This window comes from Artibeus jamaicensis, unplaced genomic scaffold (assembly GCF_021234435.1).
Source record: "Artibeus jamaicensis isolate MK-2021 breed Jamaican fruit bat unplaced genomic scaffold, CSHL_Jam_final contig_447, whole genome shotgun sequence".
In the NCBI taxonomy this organism is placed as follows: domain Eukaryota; kingdom Metazoa; phylum Chordata; class Mammalia; order Chiroptera; family Phyllostomidae; genus Artibeus; species Artibeus jamaicensis.
The window spans coordinates 4,426,320-4,434,463 of record NW_026521834.1 but is presented as its reverse complement, the minus strand read 5'-3'; the positions used below and the strand labels follow the sequence as shown (position 1 = coordinate 4,434,463).

Here is an 8,144-nt window from a genome sequence, read left to right as displayed (position 1 = left end):
GAGAATGCAAAGTTTAGTTTGAGAAGAAAATAAAGTTATATAATTTATTTCATTAACAGATAAAAGAAGAATGTTCAATAATTATCTTCATATATGCCAAAAAAAGCATTTGAAAAAAGTTGACCCAGTCAGGATTTTAAATAAAAACTCAGAAAACTGAGAATAAAGAAAACTCCGTTTTTGAAAAAAGCCTACAGCAAATACTTATGATGAAACATTTGGATGGATGAATGGATGGATTTATTTATTCATTTACTTATTTAATAAAATTTTATTTTTCAAAATATACAGCTGGTGAGACCTGTTGCTCATGCATCCTCACCGGCAGCAAATGCATTCCCAACTTCGGTGTTTCTGGTACGTTACTTGAGCTTTGTGCTTTGAAACTAAATTTAAGTCCTTCACTAAGGAGCTCCTGAAGGGCTGCCCTGGCCAAGGAACAGCAGATCTTCAGTCTCTCAGAGACAACTTCTGGGATTATAAACTTATGCTTGGGAACTTCCTTACAAAGTTTGTCATGTGTTGCTTTGTCAAATAAGACCAGATTATTGAGCTTGTCCCAAACTTTGCCTTGGGACCACTTCTTTTTGGCCTTTCCCCCGGATTTGTTCACTGGGTTTTTGTCTTTCTTGGACAACTTTCCAGAATCTTCCCTCTTGTTGTCATTGGGCAGCAGAGTGAAACTCAGAGAGCACCTGCTACCACTGCTGCCTCCATAAGATGCTGAACCAATGATGAAACATTTAAAAGCATCCCTTTTAAGGTCAGAAACTAGAACCTGGCCAGGTAGCTCAGTTGCTTAGTGTCCTCCACTACACCAAGGTTGCTGGTTAGATCCCCAGTCAGGGAACATACAAGAATTAACCTGTGAATGCACCAATAAGTGGAACAATAAATCAATGTCTCTCTCTCTCTCTCTCTCTCTCTCTCTCTCCTTTCCTCTCTGAGATAATTTTTTAAATTAAGATCAGAAACTAAACATGAATATCCACTATCACTTCTGTTTAACAAGGCACTAACAAGATACTAGACATCCTCTCCAGTGCAATAGGAGGGGGGAAAGGCATAAATATTACAAAGGAAAAAAGCAAAACTTCAATTATTTGCAGACTGAAATAATTGGCTCTGAAAGATTCAAAAGAATCCAAATGATTAGAAATAATTAATATATCCCTGCTGGTGCGACTCAGTGGACTGAGTGCCAGCCTGTGAATGGAAAGGTAATCAGTTCGATTCCCAGTCAGGGTACAGGCCTGGGTTGTGGGCCAGGTCTCCAGTTGGGGACATGAAAAGGGCAACCTATCAATGTTTCTCTAGCATGTCAATGTTTCTTTCCCTTTTTCTCCCTTCCTTCTAAAAAATAAATAAATAAAATCTTTTAAAAATAAACTTTCAGTGATGCCACAAGTATAACTTTTCCATGGTCCCAAATAAAATATCTCATTTTTAAAAAGAAATAATACAAGAGTTTATTTCAATACAAAACTCAATTACAAAGAGGAGAGAAATCTTGTCACATACCATAACATGAATGAAACTCAAGCACATTATGATAAGTCAAATAAGCCAGTCCCAAAAATACATACTGTATGGTTCCACTTACATTGATATCTAACATAATCAAATTCATAGAAACAAAAAACAGAATGATGGTTGCCAGACACTAGGAGAAGGATGAGATGGGAGTTCTTGCTGAGTGGCTATAGATGTACAGTTCTGCAAGATGAAAAAGTTCTGGAGATCTGTTCTCCAACAATGTGAGTATACTTAACACTACTAAACTTCATAAACTATACACTCAAAAATAGTTAAGATGTATAGAATCTAAAGAACTTGAGACACATGGTCATAAACTAAAGGGGGAGAATGGTGGGGGCAGGGGGGTGCAGGGTGGAGGGGAATGAAGGGGGGAATAGAACAACTGTAATGGCATAATCAATAAAATTTTAAAAATTTAAAAATTTTAAAAAATACTTAAGATGGTAAATTTCATGTTATGTGTTTTACCACAATTAAGAATTTTAAGTATCTAAAAACTTAGTTACATTTCTATACCAATAAAAAAGAGAAAAATATTTTTAAAAACATGCCATTTGCAATGTCAATAAATTGTACAATGAAACATTTACATGGTAAAATGATAACATGTTCAAAAATGTTAAAGAAGGCATAAATAAATGGGCATATAAACCATGTTCCTGGATTAGAAGATTCAATATTCTTGACAAGGTGATCTCTAGAATCAATGCACTTTCGATAGAAATTCCAACAAGTTGTTTTGTGGAATTTTAAGAAGCTTGCTCTAAAGTTTATATTTATAGGGCCAAAAAAAGCTAAGGTAGCCCTGAAAATGAATGACAAGATGGGAGATTTGTCTTACCAATTTTTTTAAATTTTTGAAATTCTTATAAAATATAAACATTTTTAAAAGATGACATTGTATTGTATAGAAACAGACCAGTCAAGCAATGAAAGAGAAAAGAGAGCACAGAAACAGACACACGTATAAATGTGTTACATAACTGGCATTACGGAGTGGGGGAGAAGGAATGAAATCTTAAATACATTTTTCTGGAATGATTGTTTATCTGTGAGAGAAAAAAATAAATTTGACTCCTTCATCACACTATAAACAAATATATGGTGTCATTCCAACTATATAAAGCTCATGATAATGCAAAACCACCTATTGTTTAGAGATGAAAATGTATGTAGTAAAAGTCACTAGAGGAAGAAGAAATGACACCACAATGCAGCAAAGTGGTTTGCCCTTCCCTGGCAAATACCTAAATCTCTGCCCCTTACAATGCAACAGATGCACCAAGACAAAGAAATATGGTCCAAATGAAGAAACAGATCAAAACTCCAGACAAATTATTAAGTGACAAGGAGATAGCCAACCTATCAGATGCACAGTTCAAAACACTGATGATCAGGATACTCACAGAAATGATTGAGTATGGATGCAAAATAAAGGAAGAATTGGAGGCCATGAAAAGTGAAGAAAATAAAGAAAAATACACAGGGAACCAATAGTGAGGGGAAGAAAACCAGGATTCAAATCAATGATTTGGAACAAAAGGAAGTAATAAACATTCAATAAACCAGGACAGAATAAAGAAACAAGAATTCAAAAAATTAGGAGAGGCTTAGGAACCTCTGGGACAACTTTAAATGTTCCAATGTCCAAATCATAGGTGTGCCAGAAGGAGAAGAGGAACAGCAAGAAGTTGAAAATTTATTTGAAAAAAATAATGAAGGAGAACTTCCCCCATCTGGCAAAGGAAATAGACATGCAAATCCAGGAAGCTCAGAGAGTCCCAAACAAGATGGACCCAAGGAGGACCACACAAAAATACATCATAATTAAATTACCCAAGATTAAGGATAGGGAGAGAATATCAAAAGCAGCAAGAAGAAAGGAGTTCTTATAAAGCTATTAGCTGATTTCTCAAAAGAAATCTTACAGGCAAGAAGGGGCCGGAAAGAAGTATTTGAAGTCATGAAAGGCAAGGATCTACATCCAAGATTACTCAATCCGGCAAAGCTTTCACTTAAAATGGAAGGACAGATAAAGTGCTTCCCAGATAAGGTCAAGATAAAGGAGTTCATCATCACCAAGCCCTTACAAAATGTTAAAGGGACTTATCTAAGAAAAAGAAGATCAAAACTATGAAATAGTTACATGACAACAAACACAATTATCAACAACTGAACTTAAAAACAAAAACAAACTAAGCGAACAACTAGAACAGGAACAGAATCACAGAAATATCGATCACATGGAGGATTATCAATGGGGAAGGTCAGGGGAGAGATTGGGGGGAAGGATACAGGAAATAAGAAACATAAATGGTTGGTACAAAATAGACAGGGGGAGGTTAAGAATAATGTGGGAAATGGAGAAGCCAAAGAACTTATACCCATGATCCACGGACATGAACTAAATTGGGGGGGAGGGGAATGCTGGAGGGCATGGGGGTACCAGGCAGAGAAGGATAAAGGGGAGAAAAAAGGAATGGGACAACTATAATAGCATAATCAATAAAAAGAAAGACGAGATGAGAAACACAGCGACATGACTGGTTCCACTAAGAAGGAAAGAGATGGGACAGGGAAGACCATCCAGGGGCTTAAAAGATAATGGTAATGTTCATTTCTTAAACTGGGTGGGTTTTGTGTCACTATTCTTATATCTTACATGCATTCTATAAATCATTTCGTAGACTCTCAATGTTATTAAAACATGTAAGAGAAAAAGATGAAGAAGAAATGGCTGAAGTTTGCCATGATGAGAAAAGCATCAGTGAATTGACAAGGGGATGGTGCGTGCTCCTTCCTAACCTAGAGGTTGCCCTGGATAAAGTAATCTCCTATAATTTTGTCTTTTCATTTTTGATTGGGGTGAACAATACATACCACGCATAAATCTTCTAAGGATCACAAAAGGCAGTGGTGATGAAAGTGCCTTGTAAAAGTAAAATGGCCATGCAAATGTGAAGTGGCATTATTCTTGACAATTTCAAACTCACTTGCAGGAGAACAAAAGCCACAGCTCGTGACTCAGTCCTAAACCCCTCACTGGGGCCCGCCCTGGTTACAGAAACAGCTGTGGCACCAGTCTGTGCTCCTCTCCACGCCCAATCCCACCCTTTCACAGCAGCACTCACCAAATTCCATTGTAAATGTTGCTTCCTCCCACCCACCCACCCCCCAACAATACCCTTAAAAATCATACCCTCTAAGCCAACAAAAGATTTGTTATTTGTTCAGGGTTTTGTTTTATTGTTTAAATCCATGTTCCTGTTTCCCTCCACTACCATGGATGCACCTAGGTATTCAGCAGGTGGACTGAGAGCTTTTGTTGATTCTCTTTAACCTGTTGTTTGGCTCACCCACCAGCTCCCTGGAAATGAAGGGTTAGGGCTTTCCCTGAGCCCTGCCTGAGGCAGTGGGTCTTTGACCACAGAAACAACCCCTCCTTCCTCTTTGTATGAAGATCTTCTTGGTTCAGAAAGCTCTGAAAGCAGGGGAGAGCAGGGGCAGGAATTTCTCTTTGTAAACCTTGGATCTGTTCGTGGTAGGTGTGTCTTAGGTGTAGCCAAGTTGCTTTACTTGGGGATTTATGGCTGGAAGTCAAAAAGTTCCCCTGCTGACACCCACTTGGCATCCAAGTTCTATCTTCCTCTTCACAGAAAGGTCTCCTTGATGGCCAGGGTTGTGGTGCCTCCCCAGGGGTTCAGGAAAACATCCCAACTCTTCCCACAGCATCTTTCTGCCCACATGAGGGCACTCGCTCCACACCCCAAATTATGAGTCACTGCTGGCCTGAGGTATTTTCCAAAGAGACTTGAATGGAGCCAAGGCTTGGACGGGGCTGGGCAGACTGGGAGCCGGAGCCTGGGTCCCTTCCTGTGGTCCAGCCATGGAAGTCCCTACTCCCTGCAAGGCAGAGGAGACCACTAGAGAAGGAAGGACTCCGACAGGTGATGGTTCCAGCCTTCTCAGGACGTCCCCGCCCCAGGGAGGAAAAAGAACTACTTCCACAAAGTTGGGTCCTCAGGGAAGTGGGAGGTGAGTAAGAGGGGAAGACGGACATGGTCTTACTCTGAAGTCCCCAGAACCTACAGAGGAACTTGCCTGGTTCAAACTAGGCCTGGAGGGGACAGAACTGTGACAAATGCTTTACTGCCCTGAGACAGTTTACTCTTTTGCCCCCTACTCCCACCTTCTCCCTGCAAACACTAATAATGCAAACGGTGCTGATGGGTTCCTGGCGCCTGAGAGTCAGTCTTGGTTTCAGGAAATAACCAGAGTGATTCCTTCTTCTGAGGCTGCAGAAATGGGCAGGGCTTTATACTGACAGAAAGGCTTGAAGCTGCAGTTTGCCCAGCTCCAGGGACCCCTCTGCCCCCCCCCTGCCCCGCCCCATGACTCATATGTTCCTACAGCTGCCAGCTCCTCAGACCGCCACCCCAACACAAAGGATGCTGACCCTGAATGCAGGGACAGGCTGCTAAAGCATGCCTCCCACCTTAGACCAGGGTGTGGGCAGGTGCAGTGAACTCAGCCGTCCTCAGTGGTCTCAGAAAGAATAACCCGGGCCAGGCTTCGGGTATGCCACCTGCGTCCTCTCGGCCCCCACTTCGCCATGGTGAGAAAGTGAGCTGGCCCAGCCCAGGGCCCTCCTGGCTCTTCTTCTCTCACCATACCCAGAGCAAAACACATCTTCTGGAACCCTGCTAGGACTGTCTCTCCCCCACTCTGAGCCCTTCGCAGCCTGGCTCAAACACCATTTCTCTTCCCAAGCCCAACCAGAACCCTCTCCACTGAGGATCACTTGAGCCTTTGTCCAGAGGGGGTACCTTTTCTAATTCACGTAATGGCACCTTAGGAGCAAGCCGCCACCTTGTCAGAGTTGGATCCGCCATCCTGTGGACCTTCCCACCAGCTCCCCTGGCCTGGTGAGTCACTGAGTCACTCCTAGAGCTTACTGAACACACCCTCTGCCAGCTGGGACAGCACCAAGCAGAGGAGGAGGCAGAACTCATTGGAAAGCAAGGACAAATGATTAAAGTTGACAAAAATACGTATATATTTATTATACAATTACCCACCACTGGATTGGACTTAAGCCAACTAGAGGGTGCCTCTACCTTCCCAATTTATCCTTAGCCACTAAGAAGCTCATGGTAGAACATAACCAAGGCCCCGGAAAAGTGATACGTTCCTGGAAGTTCACCACCTGGTCCTGTTCTGGTCCAGGCCAGCCATTGGCATTCCACTTTGGAATTTCTGAAACTTCTAAAGTGTTACAGTGAAAAATTCAGACTCAGTGGTGATGAGAACCTGGGTCCTCTCCCTTTCCCCCTCCCAGGCAGCCCTCTCTCATATAAGTGGCTCAAGGGAGTATTCACTTGTCACCAAAGATCCCAATCCACCTTGGGTTCACTGGGCTTGACCTCTCCTTTGCTCCTACTCCTCACTCAGAGGGAGTGACTACCAGGCTGAGAGTATCCCCCAGCCCCTCAGGGGAGTGGACCAATGAGCTGTGTGAACTAGGACCCCAGCATGCCAGTCAGATGCATTTAGCACCTCCCCCTGTCTAATCTGCTTCTAAAGGGCAAGAGGTAGGAAGAGCTAAGGAGGATGATGGTTCAAGCATTCTAAGGAGCAAATAGGGCTGCAGCTGGAAACTGTCCTCAAAGGGTTCCAAAAGAAGTAGGGAAGTGTGGGGTGTGGGAAGCAGAGGCTGAACACCCAGCCCTTCACGCACAGCCTCACAGGGCCACACGCTGCAGGCTGACATACCCGAGAAGTGCCCTCTCACACTCCAGAAAGCCTACGGCAGGAGCCATGCCACGGGAAGCCTTAGCCAGGATCCAGCCCACACTCCTGACTCCTGCACAGACCTGCCCAGTCTGGAGTCCGCACAGTGGGCCTGGATGGTGGGGGTGGCTGCACCAGCCCTGGGGTGGCTGAGGGACCACTGACCTGGCCAGAAGTCCTCTTCTAGCTGCAGCCAAGCCAAAGGGAGCATGGAGGGGATGCACTGAGTAATCCAACTGCCCATAGCCGCTGGCCAGGGGTGTACCACACCCCACCCCATGGTTTGCTCAACACTCACCCGTCCCACTCAACTTTTCGTGCTTCCTGCTCTGGAACCGTTGAAGAGAGCAAGGGAGGGGACTAGCAGGAAGATGGGGGCCCAATGGAGACCACTGCTCAGTTTGCTTGCCTTGGTGACAAGTGACATATGGTGACAAGTGACCTCCTGGAGAGCCAGAGCAGTGTGTGTGTGTGTGTGTGTGTGTGTGTGTGTGTGTGTGTGTGTGTAGGGGGAAGGTGGAAAAAGGTGCCCCACAGAGGGTGTTCAGGCTCAAACCTAGATGAAATGAAAGAAGGGGTGTAGCCAGTGACATGATTTACATTTTGAAGGACTTCTACACCTATCCACCAGCAAAAATAAATTCCTACTACCAAACAACTTCCTCCTCCCACCCCCAGCCCCTACCCTGGAATTCTACCTTCTACCTGGAGCTTTAGGGTTATGAGCCTGCCTGCCTGTGGGCCTCACTAGTTACTTCCCCTCCACCGAGGGAAATGGGGTGGCTGGGATTTGCTGCTACCCAGGGGGGAATGGA

The 8,144-nt window shown here is 43.8% G+C and overlaps 1 pseudogene; it reads right to left on the bottom strand.

Annotated features, from left to right (window-relative positions):
• Positions 1-308: 308 nt before the first annotated feature.
• On the bottom strand, positions 309-7,573 carry LOC119061791 (40S ribosomal protein S25-like; annotated as a pseudogene).
• Between the last annotated feature and the right edge of the window lie 571 nt (positions 7,574-8,144).